The sequence below is a fragment of the Phyllobates terribilis genome, unplaced genomic scaffold (genome assembly GCF_046119375.1).
Source record: "Phyllobates terribilis strain yellow unplaced genomic scaffold, ASM4611937v1 Scaffold_23__1_contigs__length_19252631, whole genome shotgun sequence".
NCBI classification, from domain to species: Eukaryota; Metazoa; Chordata; class Amphibia; order Anura; family Dendrobatidae; genus Phyllobates; species Phyllobates terribilis.
Genome location: NW_027362783.1, coordinates 18,407,501 through 18,423,704, shown reverse-complemented (window position 1 = coordinate 18,423,704; position 16,204 = coordinate 18,407,501).

Sequence of the window (16,204 nt, the reverse complement as noted above, 5' to 3'; positions counted from 1 at the left end):
TGGGGGCTGTGCAGAGGGCCAGCGTATGATGAGCGGTGACACGTGCCGGGTGAGTGTGGGGGCTGTGCAGAGGGCCAGCGTATGATGAGCGGTGACACGAGCCGGGTGAGTGTGGGGGCTGTGCAGAGGGCCAGCGTATGAGCGGTGACACGAGCCGGGTGAGTGTGGGGGCTGTGCAGAGGGCCAGTGTATGATGAGCGGTGACATGAGCGGGGTGAGTGTGGGGGCTGTGCAGAGGGCCAGTGTATGATGAGCGGTGACATGAGCCGGGTGAGTGTGGGGGCTGTGCAGAGGGCCAGTGTATGATGAGCGGTGACATGAGCCGGGTGAGTGTGGGGGCTGTGCAGAGGGCCAGTGTATGATGAGCGGTGACATGAGCCGGGTGAGTGTGGGGGCTGTGCAGAGGGCCAGTGTATGATGAGCGGTGACATGAGCCGGGTGAGTGTGGGGGCTGTGCAGAGGACCAGTGTATGATGAGCGGTGACATGAGCCGGGTCAGTGTGGGGGCTGTGCAGAGGGCCAGTGTATGATGAGCGGTGACATGAGCCGGGTGAGTGTGGGGGCTGTGCAGAGGGCCAGTGTATGATGAGCGGTGACATGAGCCGGGTGAGTGTGGGGGCTGTGCAGAGGGCCAGCGTATGATGAGTGGTGACATGAGCCGGGTGAGTGTGGGGGCTGTGCAGAGGGCCAAGCGTATGATGAGCGGTGACACGTGCCGGGTGAGTGTGGGGGCTGTGCAGAGGGCCAGCGTATGATGAGCGGTGACATGAGCCGGGTGAGTGTGGGGGCTGTGCAGAGGGCCAGCGTATGATGAGCGGTGACATGAGCCGGGTGAGTGTGGGGGCTGTGCAGAGGGCCAGCGTATGATGAGCGGTGACATGAGCCGGGTGAGTGTGGGGGCTGTGCAGAAGGCCAGTGTATGATGAGCGGTGACATGAGCCGGGTGAGTGTGGGGGCTGTGCAGAGGGCCAGTGTATGATGAGCGGTGACATGAGCCGGGTGAGTGTGGGGGCTGTGCAGAGGGCCAGTGTATGATGAGCGGTGACATGAGCCGGGTGAGTGTGGGGGCTGTGCAGAGGGCCAGTGTATGATGAGTGGTGACATGAGCCGGGTGAGTGTGGGGGCTGTGCAGAGGGCCAGTGTATGATGAGCGGTGACATGAGTCGGGTGAGTGTGGGGGCTGTGCAGTGGGCCAGTGTATAATGAGCGGTGACATGAGCAGGGTGAGTGTGGGGGCTGTGCAGAGGGCCAGTGTATGATGAGCGGTGACATGAGCCGGGTGAATGTGGGGGCTGTGCAGAGGGCCAGTGTATGATGTGCGGTGACATGAGCCGGGTGAGTGTGGGGGCTGTGCAGAGGGCCAGTGTATGATGAGCGGTGACATGAGCCGGGTGAGTGTGGGGGCTGTGCAGAGGGCCAGTGTATGATGAGCGGTGACATGAGCCGGGTGAGTGTGGGGGCTGTGCACAGGGCCAGTGTATGATGAGCGGTGACATGAGCCGGGTGAGTGTGGGGGCTGTGCAGGGGGCCAGTGTATGATGAGCGGTGACATGAGCCGGGTGAGTGTGGGGGCTGTGCAGAGGCCCAGTGTATGATGAGCGGTGACATGAGCCGGGTGAGTGTGGGGGCTGTCCAGAGGGCCAGTGTATGATGAGCGGTGACATGAGCCGGGTGAGTGTGGGGGCTGTGCAGAGGGCCAGTGTATGATGAGCGGTGACATGAGCCGGGTGAGTGTGGGGGCTGTGCAGAGGGCCAGTGTATGATGAGCGGTGACACGTGCCGGGTGAGTGTGGGGGCTGTGCAGAGGGCCAGTGTATGATGAGCGGTGACATGAGCCGGGTGAGTGTGGGGGCTGTGCAGAGGGCCAGTGTATGATGAGCGGTGGCATGAGCCAGGTGAGTGTGGGGCCTGTGCAGAGGGCCAGTGTATGATGAGCGGTGACATGAGCCGGGTGAGTGTGGGGGCTGTGCAGAGGGCCAGTGTATGATGAGCGGTGACATGAGCCGGGTGAGTGTGGGGGCTGTGCAGAGGGCCAGCGTATGATGAGCGGTGACATGAGCCGGGTGAGTGTGGGGGCTGTGCAGGGGGCCAGTGTATGATGAGCGGTGACATGAGCCGGGTGAGTGTGGGGGCTATGCAGAGGGCCAGTGTATGATGAGCGGTGACATGAGCCGGGTGAGTGTGGGGGCTGTGCAGAGGGCCAGTGTATGATGAGCGGTGACACGTGCCGGGTGAGTGTGGGGGCTGTGCAGAGGGCCAGTGTATGATGAGCGGTGACATGAGCCGGGTGAGTGTGGGGGCTGTGCAGAGGGCCAGTGTATGATGAGCGGTGGCATGAGCCAGGTGAGTGTGGGGCCTGTGCAGAGGGCCAGTGTATGATGAGCGGTGACATGAGCCGGGTGAGTGTGGGGGCTGTGCAGAGGGCCAGTGTATGATGAGCGGTGACATGAGCCGGGTGAGTGTGGGGGCTGTGCAGAGGGCCAGCGTATGATGAGCGGTGACATGAGCCGGGTGAGTGTGGGGGCTGTGCAGGGGGCCAGTGTATGATGAGCGGTGACATGAGCCGGGTGAGTGTGGGGGCTATGCAGAGGGCCAGTGTATGATGAGCGGTGACATGAGCCGGGTGAGTGTGGGGGCTGTGCAGAGGGCCAGTGTATGATGAGCGGTGACACGTGCCGGGTGAGTATGGGGGCTGTGCAGAGGGCCAGGGTATGATGAGCGGTGACATGAGCCGGGTGAGTGTGGGGGCTGTGCAGAGGGCCAGTGTATGATGAGTGGTGACATGAGCCGGGTGAGTGTGGGGGCTGTGCAGAGGGCCAGCGTATGATGAGCGGTGACACGTGCCGGGTGAGTGTGGGGGCTGTGCAGAGGGCCAGCGTATGATGAGCGGTGACACGAGCCGGGTGAGTGTGGGGGCTGTGCAGAGGGCCAGTGTATGATGAGTGGTGACATGAGCCGGGTGAGTGTGGGGGCTGTGCAGAGGGCCAGTGTATGATGAGTGGTGACATGAGCGGGGTGAGTGTGGGGGCTGTGCAGAGGGCCAGTGTATGATGAGTGGTGACATGAGCCGGGTGAGTGTGGGGGCTGTGCAGAGGGCCAGTGTATGATGAGCGGTGACATGAGCCGGGTGAGTGTGGGGGCTGTGCAGAGGGCCAGTGTATGATGAGTGGTGACATGAGCTGGGTGAGTGTGGGGGCTGTGCAGAGGGCCAGTGTATGATGAGTGGTGACATGAGCCGGGTGAGTGTGGGGGCTGTGCAGAGGGCCAGTGTATGATGAGTGGTGACATGAGCCGGGTGAGTGTGGGGGCTGTGCAGAGGGCCAGTGTATGATGAGTGGTGACATGAGCCGGGTGAGTGTGGGGGCTGTGCAGAGGGCCAGTGTATGATGAGTGGTGACATGAGCGGGGTGAGTGTGGGGGCTGTGCAGAGGGCCAGTGTATGATGAGTGGTGACATGAGCAGGGTGAGTGTGGGGGCTGTGCAGAGGGCCAGTGTATGATGAGTGGTGACATGAGCTGGGTGAGTGTGGGGGCTGTGCAGAGGGCCAGTGTATGATGAGTGGTGACATGAGCCAGGTGAGTGTGGGGGCTGTGCAGAGGGCCAGTGTATGATGAGTGGTGACATGAGCCGGGTGAGTGTGGGGGCTGTGCAGAGGGCCAGTGTATGATGAGTGGTGACATGAGCCGGGTGAGTGTGGGGGCTGTGCAGAGGGCCAGTGTATGATGAGTGGTGACATGAGCGGGGTGAGTGTGGGGGCTGTGCAGAGGGCCAGTGTATGATGAGTGGTGACATGAGCCGGGTGAGTGTGGGGGCTGTGCAGAGGGCCAGTGTATGATGAGTGGTGACATGAGCCGGGTGAGTGTGGGGGCTGTGCAGAGGGCCAGTGTATGATGAGCGGTGACATGAGCCGGGTGAGTGTGGGGGCTGTGCAGAGGGCCAGTGTATGATGAGTGGTGACATGAGCGGGGTGAGTGTGGGGGCTGTGCAGAGGGCCAGTGTATGATGAGCGGTGACATGAGCGGGGTGAGTGTGGGGGCTGTGCAGAGGGCCAGTGTATGATGAGTGGTGACATGAGTCGGGTGAGTGTGGGGGCTGTGCAGAGGGCCAGTGTATGATGAGTGGTGACATGAGCCGGGTGAGTGTGGGGGCTGTGCAGAGGGCCAGTGTATGATGAGTGGTGACATGAGCCGGGTGAGTGTGGGGGCTGTGCACTGTGCACTGTGCAGAGCTGAGAACAGGTCAGATCAGTGAGCACTGGTTGTTTTTTCCTGTGGGCGGTAACTTTAACTGAGGAATGCAGTGCCAGCCAATCATAGCGCAGGAAGCATCTACACTGTCCAGACTTAAGGGCTTCTGCAATTGGCTGCAGAAATCACATGTCCTCCCAATATAAAATGCGGCCATGTTCCCTCACCACCATTATAGCCATGTCAATGCTGGAGACAGATGCAGCTCAGTGTTCTCCTGTATAATGAGAGATATTAACTAGATAGATAGTGTAGATAATTCCTGGCCTGTGTACCTCTGCAGCTGCTGGTGCAGCACATTTTACTGAGATTCTGACAGACACAGAGGGCCCATGCCATACAATAGTGCTGTGCTCCGCTGGTATTCAGCTCTATGTCTCAGTTTACCTTGAATGCTGTTTTGCACTTGCTAATGTGATCAAGCGCAGTGACCTTATCATTTAGTGGGGATGAAATTGTGCTCTGCACAGTCTGCAGAGCTTCTTATTGCAGAGCACAAAAGCTGTTTTTTTCTGTTATTGTGATATTGAAAGCTGTGCGCACTAAAGTTTTTTTTAGTGTCAGATCCTATTTTAGTGGAGTTGAACTTCAGGTGGATGCAGAATAAAATTTTTTTTTCTTTTGCTACGCTCAGTCCAAAAACTATTTTTTCCTGTTCCAAAAGTCATACAGTGCTATAAGCCAGCTACAACGTCTGTGGCGGTCAAATTCAGCTTCTATGCACAGTCAAACCTATATATATATATTTTTGGTTGGCAGGCAGAGTCCACCAAAGTTTTTTTACTGTGTCAAAGTTGATCCAGTCTACAAAAGGCAGATCCTATTTTAGTGGTGTTGAACTTGTCCTGGTTTAACAGTAGAAAAAAAAAAAAAAAAACTCTTTACTAGACCCAGTCCAAAAAGTATTTTTTCCTGTGCCAAAAGTCATACAGTGCTTTATATATTTTTGTTGGCAGGCAGAGTCCACCAAAGGTTTTTTATTGTGGCAAAGTTGATCCAGTCTGCCAAAATGCAGATCCTATTTTAGTGGTGTTGAACTTGTACTGGTTTTACATAAAAAAAAAAGAAAAAAAAAAACTCTTACTAGGCCCAGTCTAAAAAATATTTTTTCCTGTGCCAAAAGTCATGCAGTGCTATAAGCCAGCTACTACGTCAGTGGCGGTCAAATTCAGCTTGTGCGCACAGTCAAACCTAGATATATTTTTGGTTGGCAGGCAGAGTCCACCAAAGGTTTTTCACTGTGGCAAAGTTGATTCAGTCTGCTAAAAGGCAGATCCTATTTTATTGGTGTTGAACTTGTCCTGGTTTTACATTAAAAAATAAAAACTTCTCTTCCTAGGCCCAGTCCAAAAACTATTTTTTCCTGTGCCAAAAGTCATGCAGTGCTGTAAGCCAGCTACTATGTCAGTGGCGGTCAAATTCAGCTTCTACGCACAGTCAAACCTATATATATATATATTTGTGGTTGGCAGGAAGAGTCCACTAAAGGTTTTTTACTGTGTCAAAGTTGATCCAGTCTGCCAAAATGCTGATCCTATTTTAGTGGTGTTGAACTTGTCCTGGTTTAACAGTAGAAAAAAAAACTTCTTACTAGACCCAGTCCAAAAAGTATTTTTTCCTGTGCCAAAAGTCATACAGTGCTTTATATATTTTTGTTGGCAGTCAGAGTCCACCAAAGGTTTTTTATTGTGGCAAAGTTGATCCAGTCTGCCAAAATGCAGATCCTATTTTAGTGGTTTTGAACTTGTCCTGGTTTTACATAAAAAAAAAACAAAAAAAAACCTTCTCTTACTAGGCCCAGTCCAAAAACTATTTTTTCCTGTGCCAGAAGTCATACAGTGCTATAAGCCAGTTCCTACGTCAGTGGCGGTCAAATTCAGCTTGTACGCACAGTCAAACCTATATATATTTTTGGTTGGCAGGCAGAGTCCACCAAAGGTTTTTCACTGTGGCAAAGTTGATTCAGTCTGCTTAAAGGCAGATCCTATTTTAGTGGTGTTGAACTTGTCCTGGTTTTACAGTAAAAAAAACCAAAAAACTTCTCTTACTAGGCCCAGTCTAAAAAATATTTTTTCCTGTGCCAAAAGTCATGCAGTGCTATAAGCCAGCTACTACGTCAGTGGCGGTCAAATTCAGCTTGTGACGCGCCCCCAGAGCTGTGCGGTACTCGGCAGCCGGGCCTTTGGATGCTGGCGGGAGATATCACGGTGGCTGGCCTGGTCCATGGCCCAGGGTAGTCAACAAAAAGGGGAATATTATTTGGGATTTTAAGAGTTTGTGACGCCACCTGTGGATTGCGGCTAAAGGGAGCCTCCGCTGCGGAGCAGTCCTCTGAGGCAGATGTTAGGGCAGCTTATGATGGAACGGCTCCTCACAGTTGGAGCAGGCCTCAGGGCAGCATGGGTGTAATGGATGGTGGTGCAGGGGAGAGACGGCCAGGACGGTTCAGGAAGAAATGACAGACGCTCACACGGGGGTGCGCTACGGTACCTTTACTGGTGTCGGTGCAGGTATGGTCCAGGGTACTCGGTAGGCAGGGTGCATTTCTGGACTCTCCCCAGTGAGCGGGTATAGGGCCTCCTGTTCCGTTGCTTCCACTTGCTAAGCTTCTGACCTGCCTGGAGCTAGGCCTGGCTTAATTACTGTCTCTCTCTTGCACCTGCTGACTTGGTGGTAGGGCCTTCTCTTGGAGTTCACTCTCCCTGGACGCTGGGGCCTCCGTGACTCCTAGCCCTGGTACTGTAGTCAGCGTTGGTAGACCTGGGACTTGTAGTCCTCCAGGTGTCCGGTGAATCCTACTGGGTATGAAGGGGCCCTGTAGGCGTGGACCCGGTGTCCGGTGTATATTTCGGGGTGGGCCTGGTACGCTCCTCTGCCCCCTTTGTTACTCCTTCTCTCCTCTCGCCTTCGGCCACACTTAGGGCCCTCACTAGGCTTTCAATGCGTGCTGTAGGCCTAAACTTGCCTCACACAGCAGCCTGCATGCTGCTCTCTCACTGAGCACAGTCTCACAACTAACTCTGAACTCTAACTAACTGAGCTGCCTGGCTCCACCTTCCATATATATATGTCGCTAGCGGGCTCCCTCTGCTGGTATGAGGTGGAAGGGTGGAGGTGTGTGAATGTAGTGAGGGCCTCTTGTGGAGAAGTCCATCCATGCACCCTACTGGGTTCTGTGGTACCTGTCGTAGCAGGGCGCCACATTCCCCCTAGTACAATTCAGTACTCCTGGACTGAAGCATTTTTTTCAAAACAGGCAACAACAATAACAATAACAAGTACAATAACATTAATACATTTCCTTAAAGTCTCAGTGAGATCCAATAACTGGTGTCCATCTCATTGGTGAAGATGAGCAGCATGAGGGACCCGTCCGAAAACCCTCAACGTAGGTCCTGGGCGTGGCTGGAGGGCATAGGTGATCCAGGTGATGGACCACGTCTTCGGCCACGCCAAATGGGTTTTTGTTCAGTGGTCACTTAAGAGGCACTCCAGGGAGTGCAACTATTTATATGGACAGTTTTTGGGCTGCTCACAGTCCTCAGCCTACAAGTCTTTATACCCTTACGGGTAACTAAATGCACATATAAATTTCAGTTTATATAATAAACAATGACAGTAATCAATGCACAACTGGGTAACTATTTACACTGCAGGTATTCCTAACTTATTCCTTATACCTGACAGGGACCTGGCCTTTTGTACTGCGGGTTGACCTATGTAGTACTGGGGTGTTGCTGATGTCCGTGTTTGCACTGTCTGCTACCCTGTCAGACCTATGTGTGGGTAAATTGTAGAACTGTCTTAACCCTTCTATGGGACTGGCAAGTACGCTGGTCACTGGGCCTTCTGGTGATCCTTCTTCCGGGGATTCTTCCTGAGCAGGCTCTTCCGGGGCACTTACAGGTCTTACTTGCAGTGGAGGGTCTTCTGGCTGTTGGTAGAAGTACATCACAGGTATTATTACAAATCCATCCAGTTGAGGCCAATTTGCCGGGAAATCTCCTGAGGCAATATGGAGTACTTCTTCTTTGGGTTCTTCAGTCACTACAAGAGGTACTTCTTCCTGTGGCTTCAACAGACCTGGGCACAACTTCCAATGGTCTCTTGAGACTGTTGCTCCATCTTTACTGATTAGACAGGTTTTCCTATTGTCGAACCTGGAATCCAACACAGTGTAAGGCTTTCTTTCCCACTGGTCATCAAGCTTGTGGCTTCTTCTCTTTCGCTTCAGCACAACTTCTCCAGGTGCTAAGGGTTCTGCTGGTGCACTCTTGTACTGTGCTTCCTCCTTATCTCTCATCCTATTTAGACTGTCTTCGACACAGGCTTGTACTCTCTTATACTGCTCCAGTCGGGTCGTATCCCAGTCTCCAGTGGACATATCTGCTTCCGGCTCTACCACTCCAAGCTCCAGGTCCGTGGGCAACTTTCCGGGTCTTGCTCTCATGAGGTACGCTAGGAGTACAATTGGTGGAACTCACAGGTATTTGATTGTACAGATCTACCAGGTCAGGTAGTTTGTCTTGCCACTGATTCCTTTCTTCTAGAGGTAACGTCTTCAGCAGGTCTATGACAATATTGTTCATCTTTTCACATAGACCATTGGTTTGAGGGTGGTACGGCGTAGTCCAAATCTTCTTACACCCGTACAGATGGCAAAACTCTTTGAACAGCTCGGCTTCAAAGGCAGGGCCTTGATCCGTCAGCACCTTATCCGGGTATCCATGGGGCCTGCAGAAGTATGCTTGAAACGTCCTTGCTGCAGTTAGGGTTGGAGTCAAATAAGAGTCTAGTCTCCAATTGTTTAAAAAAAATTTTGTTGCCTATGTTTGGCGCATATACATTGTAGATAGAGAAGGTTCCACAAGACGTAGATAATGTTAATTGAATCAACCTCCCTTCTCCATTCTGCTGCTGACTTATGACCTGGTGTATGAACTGCTTAATAATAAGGATTAAGACTCCAGCCTTTCTATCTACGGACGGTGAACCATAGATACCCCCAACCCATAATTTTTTCATCTGCATCAGGCAAATTTTTTTTTCTTGTAGAAGGGCTATGTCAGGCTTTAAACGTTTTAAATGTCTAAGGACTTTCATCCGTTTTTGGGGAGAGCGCAAACCTTTAACATTCCAAGATACGATATACATATTGAAAGACTGTAAAGATAGACATGTTTGGTGAACAACTTACAAAATAATGATGACATGTAGTTAGATTACGTACTAGCGAGCAAAGCTCGAACATGTGAAACAAACTCAAAAAACAATATACAAAAGTTTTAAAGAACTGATCTAGCTAGAGCGTAAACATTTTTAACTGCTCGCTAGGGAAAAGACTATCTCCTGGGCTTCACTTCTGCCCGACCATGTGTGCAATATAACAGATTACATTTAAATTTAGATTCAAATTCAAACCTAACTCCCCCCTTAATTAAGGTAATTTATCAGAATTTTCTCAAACAATTGCCTCCATAAAAGACTTTCACTCCAGGGCCACCAGGTGTATAAAAGGAGAAACTCATTAAATCAGCGATTGTTATAGCTCTGGTCTCCTTTGTCTCCTTGTTTTGCGGGTCTCCTAGGTGACCGTGAACTAGAGGGAGTTTTCGCCTGGAGGATCTGTTCAGGACTGGCCCCAGGGCCCAGGAGACTGTTGACAAAAGAGTCTGCCTTATCAGGTGAGATAAATTCCCGGAAAGAGCCATCAGTGTCTTTCAGGCGTAGAGTAGCCGGGTAGCGTAGTTGAAAGCGTATTTTTTCTTTGTGCAGTCTGGTGCATAAAGCGCTGAAGGACTTCCTTTTCCTGGTTACTTCATTTGAGTAGTCTTCAAAAAGCAGGATTTTATGGCCTTGAATGATCAATGGGTGGTTTAATTGTTTGTAAGCTCGGATAATGTCAGCTTTATCATTGAAATCCAAAAATTTCATAATGACCTGTCTTGGCCTGGTAGTATTGTGGGCTCCAGAGACAGAGGGTGGAGGACCAATTCTGTGGACCCTTTCTACCTTTTTACCTTCAGATAATTTTAGGGCTTTTGGAACTTCGTTCTCACATAGTCCCTCTGCAGACCGCTGAGGGAGCCGCCTGAAAAATACTCGAATTTCCCATAGACTTACATTGGGCTCGTTGCTCGGATCGAGCACCTGAGCATTCCCATTTGCTCAACCCGAGCAATGAGCACTCAAGCATTTTGGTGCTCGCCCATCACTAATTATTACTTAATAATAAATTGGTGAATTAGCGAGTGTTTCTTGTTTTTATTTAATTGTTTTTAATGTCTTTCAGGTTCCCATTTTTGGGCTACTCCTGATTCGCTAGATTACGCCAGATCTTTAGGGTGTTTTTTTTGCTTTTTAATAAGTTAGTGAGTGAAGTGTGGGGGAGTGTTTTCTAAAATAAACTATTTTATCCTGTGTGTGTTTTTTAATTACTGGGTTAGTAATATATAACAAACTGTGAGGAAAACAATGGCCTGGAAGGGGTATATTGATAATGTATTTACAAAATGGGGAGAACCGCAAAAGAGACCCCTCTCTAACAAGTCATGAAACTTAGCCTTTATTTTATATTTGATTAAAAACGCCTAGGGGTATATAAAAAACTTTGTCCCTAATCTGCCTTTAGTATTTTATAGTGGTATTCGTATTTCCACACACACTTAGCGGCACTTGGGTGCCTTCTTTCAAATGGTAAAAAAGGAAAAACTGTACTCATAGCACAAGGAGCAATGCTCTTCTGGGAAACACTGTCAGCAAAGTTAGTTTCTGGTCTTGGCTTTTATCCTAAGTCATGTAATAAGGCTCGTTAAAGGGTCAATATTGACTTTGAAGATTGATACTTCCAATAGGTGGCACTAGAGTTCTGGTTCTATTCCTCTCTGAAGAGACAATTTGCATATTTCCCAGAAGATCATTGCGGCTTGAAAAGTCTCCTCACTTTGACATGCTTAGCATGTAGCTCTCCGCAACGAGAAACGTTACTTCTTAGATAATGGTCTGATGCCTCTCACCCAGCCAAACCAGAACTCACAATTTGTTCTGACAAGGGGCAGTACCCCAAAACACAGTGTCAGCAAACTGAGTTTCTGGTCTTGGCTTTTATCCTAAGTCATGTGATAAGCATCGTTAAAAGGTCAATATTGACTTTTAGGATTGCTATTTCCAATAGGTGGTGCTAGAGTTCTAGTTCTCTTCCTTTCTGAAGAGACAATTTGCATATTTCCCAGAGGAGCATTGCGGCTTAAAAAGTCTCCTAACCTTGACGTGCTTAGCATGTCGCTCTCCGCAAGGAGAAACATTACTTCTTAACACAATGGCTTGATGCCAGCTGACATTATGAAGCTGACATCAACCCCATAAACTATTCCCTCGTTTGAAACCATACAAGGGCAATTGGGAAGAGTCGGGCAAAGTGCCCGAATTGGCCCATCTCATAGATGGGCCAATTCTGGGGCGACTGCGGGCTTAGGCAGGGAGGGGGCCAATATTCATAGACCTTTCCAGCTTGGTATTATAAACCTGCACCTGTCTGCTTTACTTGGGCTGGTTATCAAAAATAGAGGGGACCCCACATCATTTTTTTTAAATTATTTCTTTATTTATGATATACATGCGTTTTTTGCATTGCCGCAAGACAAATTGACATGCTGCGGCTCAAAAACACGCACTGCAGGTGACTTTATGCAGTGTAAAAAAAGAAGCACAGTGGACATGGGATTCTGTTAATCCCATCCACTGTACTTGTACTGTACAACACAGTAAAAATACGGTGCGTCCAAAATGCTACTATTCCTGATCGTGTGCACACAGTCTGAATCTACAATATTCATATTCCAATAAAAACAAGTAAAACCATTGCATTAAAAGGATACTTCAAACTTTTGATTAGTACTGAGCTTAAAGAAAACCTGACAACTGATACATGCTGCCTAATTCTTTTTCTAAGCTTCTTTTTCTTTCCTTTATACATATGAAATACAAATTATGTTAATATTAAAGGGGCTGTGCCACGATAAAGAATACAGTTAACCACCAGAAAAGGTGGAAATAGTTTTGCAATTTATAGGGATTAAAAATTATGCTTCATTCCAAAGATACCAAGCTTTTTTTTTTTTTTTAAATTATGTTCATCTTTTATTTCTATTTTTGTATGTTGTCAAAATTTATTACAAGGAGTCATTAGAGGATTCATCAGATGTGGTTGGTGATTGCTCATGAGCCAATGGCGGCAATTGCTCTTCAGCTGTGAATAGAGTGCTAGCTTCAGTCATGAATTTCTTTCTGTAAAACATACACATCAAGGTCTCTTAGTGTGAAAAAGAGAAGAAAAATACCATTTTAAATGATAAAACCTTTCAAGGTGGGAGGAATAGTCCTGGCAAATGTAGAGTAAAGACGTGTTCATTGTTCTTCTGGGCCATAATCCAAACAACAACTACTCGGAGATTGCATTTTACCTAACCAGATGGGTGGCAAAAAGGGAAGAAGGACAACTGCACCATCACAGGACACTACAATTACCAAAAAGGCAACATCCACAAATCCCGCACTGATACCTCAGGCGGCGCTCCTATATCAGAGCAGTTTATTTGGTGTGCAATGTATCGTCCTTCAGGGAGAACTTCTTCCCAAACCATTTCAAGGTCTCAAGCATAACCAACTCCTTTTGAGTCCCAACACGCAGCTCCAATCATGCATTCCCCATCATCCTTACCGAGGCCAAGCCTGCTTCCAATATCACAGGCTGCTGTCCCTGGATCACTAACTCCCAACCCGGCAGTGGACATGGTGCCAAGAACCACCATCATGCCACAAGATCAACTTCATGAGATAGTTCAGGCATCTTCTATTGTGTCATAGCTACTTGTGTGTCCAGTATTTACAGTTGAAACCAGAAGTTTACATACACTATATAAAAAGACATATGTATGTTTTTCTCAATATCTCATGAAATCAGTATAAACCTTTTCTGTTTTAGGTCAATTAGGATTGTCATAATTTTTAATATTTGTCAAATACCAGAATATTGAGAGAGACTGTTTTAAGGCATTTTTATTACTTACTGCAAAGTCAAAAGTTTACATACGCTAAGATTACTATTCATTTAAACAATTCTGGACTGCCCATATGATGATGTCATGTGTTTGGAAGCTTCTGTTTTTGGCAACATCCGATTTAATTAGAGACACACCTGTGGATGTATTTTAATGCATACCTGAAACACACTGCTTCTTAGTGAAGCATCATAGGACAGTCTAAAGAAATCAGCTAAGATATCAGGAAGAGAATTGTGGACTTGCACAGGTCTGGCCCATCCTTGGGTACAATTTCAAGATACCTGAAGGTGCCTCCTTCATCTGTACAAACAATTATACGCAAGCAAAAAGAAGATGGGAATGTCCAGCCATCATCCTGCCTAGGAAGGAGACGGGTTCTTTGTCCCAGAGATGAATGTGCTTTGATCCGACATGTGCATATCAACCCAAGGACAAAAGCAAAAGACCTTGTGAAGATGATGGCAGAAGCTGGTAAGGTTGTGTCAATATCCACAGTAAAACGAGTAGTGTATCAACATGGTCTGAAAGGCCACTCTGCCAGGAAGAAGCCATTACTCCAAAAGAAACATAAAAAAGTCAAATTAACGTTTGCAAATGCACACAGGAACAAAGACCTTAATTTTTGGAGACATATCTTGCGGGCTGATGAAACTAAAAGTGAACTTTTTGGGCATAATGGCCATCGTTACATTTGGAGGAAAAAGGGAGTCGCTTGGAAGCCTAAGAACACCATCCCAACTGGGGTGGCAGCAACATGTTGTGGGGTTGTTTTGCAGCAGGAGGGACTGGCGCACTTCACAAAATAGATGGCATCATAAGAAAAGATTATGTGGCAATACTGAAGCAACATCTCAAGACATCAGCCAGGAAGTTAAAGCTTGGGTGGAAATGGGTCTTCCAAATAGACAATGACCTGAAGCAAGCTGCCAAAGTGGTAACAAAGTGGCTTAAGGATAGCAAAGTCAATGTTTTGCAGTGGTCATCACAAAGCCCTGATCTCAATCCCATTGAAAATTTATGGGCAAAGCTGAAAAGGCAGGTGAGAGCAAGGCGACCTACAAACCTGGATCAGTTACACCAGTTTTGTCAGGAGGAATGGGCCCAAATTCCGACCAACTATCGTGAGAAGCTTGTGGAAGGATATTGCAAACGTTTGACCCAAGTCATTTAGTTTAAGGGCAATGGCACCAAATACTAATGAAATGTATGTAAACTTTTGACTTTGCAGTGAGTAATAAAAATGCCTTAAAACATTCTCTCTCTCTCTCATTATTCTGGCATTTGGCAAATATTAAAAATGATGGTAATCCTAATTGATCTTAAACGGGCAAAGTTTATTCTGATTTCATGTGAGATATTGAGAAAAACATGCATATGTGTTTTTTTATATAGTGTATGTAAACTTTTGGTTTCATCTGTAAGTTTGACAGAGACAACAGATCCATGGGTCCACATCCTCCTGATGCAGACCGATCAAGGGAAGATATCTGTGCCCTGAATTACAAGTTCACTGTCTCGAATCTCTAGTGCTGCGTTTTTCAAATTTGAATAAAAGTTTATTTTACCTTTGTAAATAAGCACAGTCACACGCTGCGTTACTTTACACAACTCAGTGTGGTGGTTTATCCCATCTCAATAGATCCTCTTCCCGGATACTCCTGTTTGGTGCCAGTGATAAGATCGCTTCTGACTCCTTGCACATACTTCAAGCCCATCCAGGATATCAATGACTCCACCCAGAATGAAATGCAAAGAATGGCCGGGAATGTGTTGTTACGGGTCCGGATAGTGGAAGGAGGGATCAGAGGGGCGTAACTAGGTGCCTACACGGTCTGACCAAGGTCACACGGCAGCTTAGTCGACTCCGTGAACCAGGGAGGGACCGGGCAGGTGAACCAGGTGCTACTCTGGGACCGATCTTGTATGAGAGCAGGTGACTCCCATGGGTCAGATGACAGGAGCTGAACGATACAGCGGATAAGCACGGCAGGAAGGCAGAGGGGTGGTCCAGGTAGATAGGCAGGCTGGAACGGCAGATAGCCAGACGGGAGCTCCAGGTAGGAAGGCTGGCGGGCACAACAGGTAACTGGTAAGTGCTCCGGGTAAGCAGGCTGGCGGGCACAACGGGTAACTGGCAGGTGCTCCAGGTAAGCAGGCTGGCGGGCACAACGGGTAGCTGACGGGCACAACGGGTAACTGGCAGGTGCTCCGGGTAAGCAGACTGGCAGGCACAGCTATCTGGTAACAGGCAGGCGGGCAGAGCCCATAGACAGACTGGCGGGCTGGACTGTAGGGAGACTGTCGAGCTGGGTTGCAGTCAGACTGGCAGACTGGACTGAAGTCAGGCTGGTGAGCAGAACTAGAGACAGACTGGCGGGCAGGACTGACTGGCAGCGGGACCTGAGGGCTGAAGCAATTGTAAGTACATGGAAGAACAACCTTGTACAGGCACCTCCATTTTGGAGGAGGTGCCTTATATAGGGGAAGTCCTCCGACCATTGATCGGGGACTCTTTAGGACGGTGTGCGCGGCCCCTTTAAGAGGGAGGGAGCGCGTGCGTGCGCGCCCTAAGCACAGTGCCCGGGAAGCTGCGTGCAGCAGCAGGGAGGCCTGAAGACGCCGGACCAGGACCGCGGCGGTGAGGGGAACGGTGTCTCTGCCCGGCAGGAGGCAGAGACGCCGATGCTACATGTGTCAGATTGTTTAGAACAATAATGACAGGAGGCTGCAGTTAGAGATTACAAGCAGTGATTTACTGATTGTGATCCTGAAGCTCAGAGCGGTATGGTCGGTGCACGATCAGGATTCTCATCCCACACAGCACCGACCAGAGACCTTAAAGCTCGGGAATACTGTTACTAAATCACTACCTATATTCTCTGACAGGCTGCATCT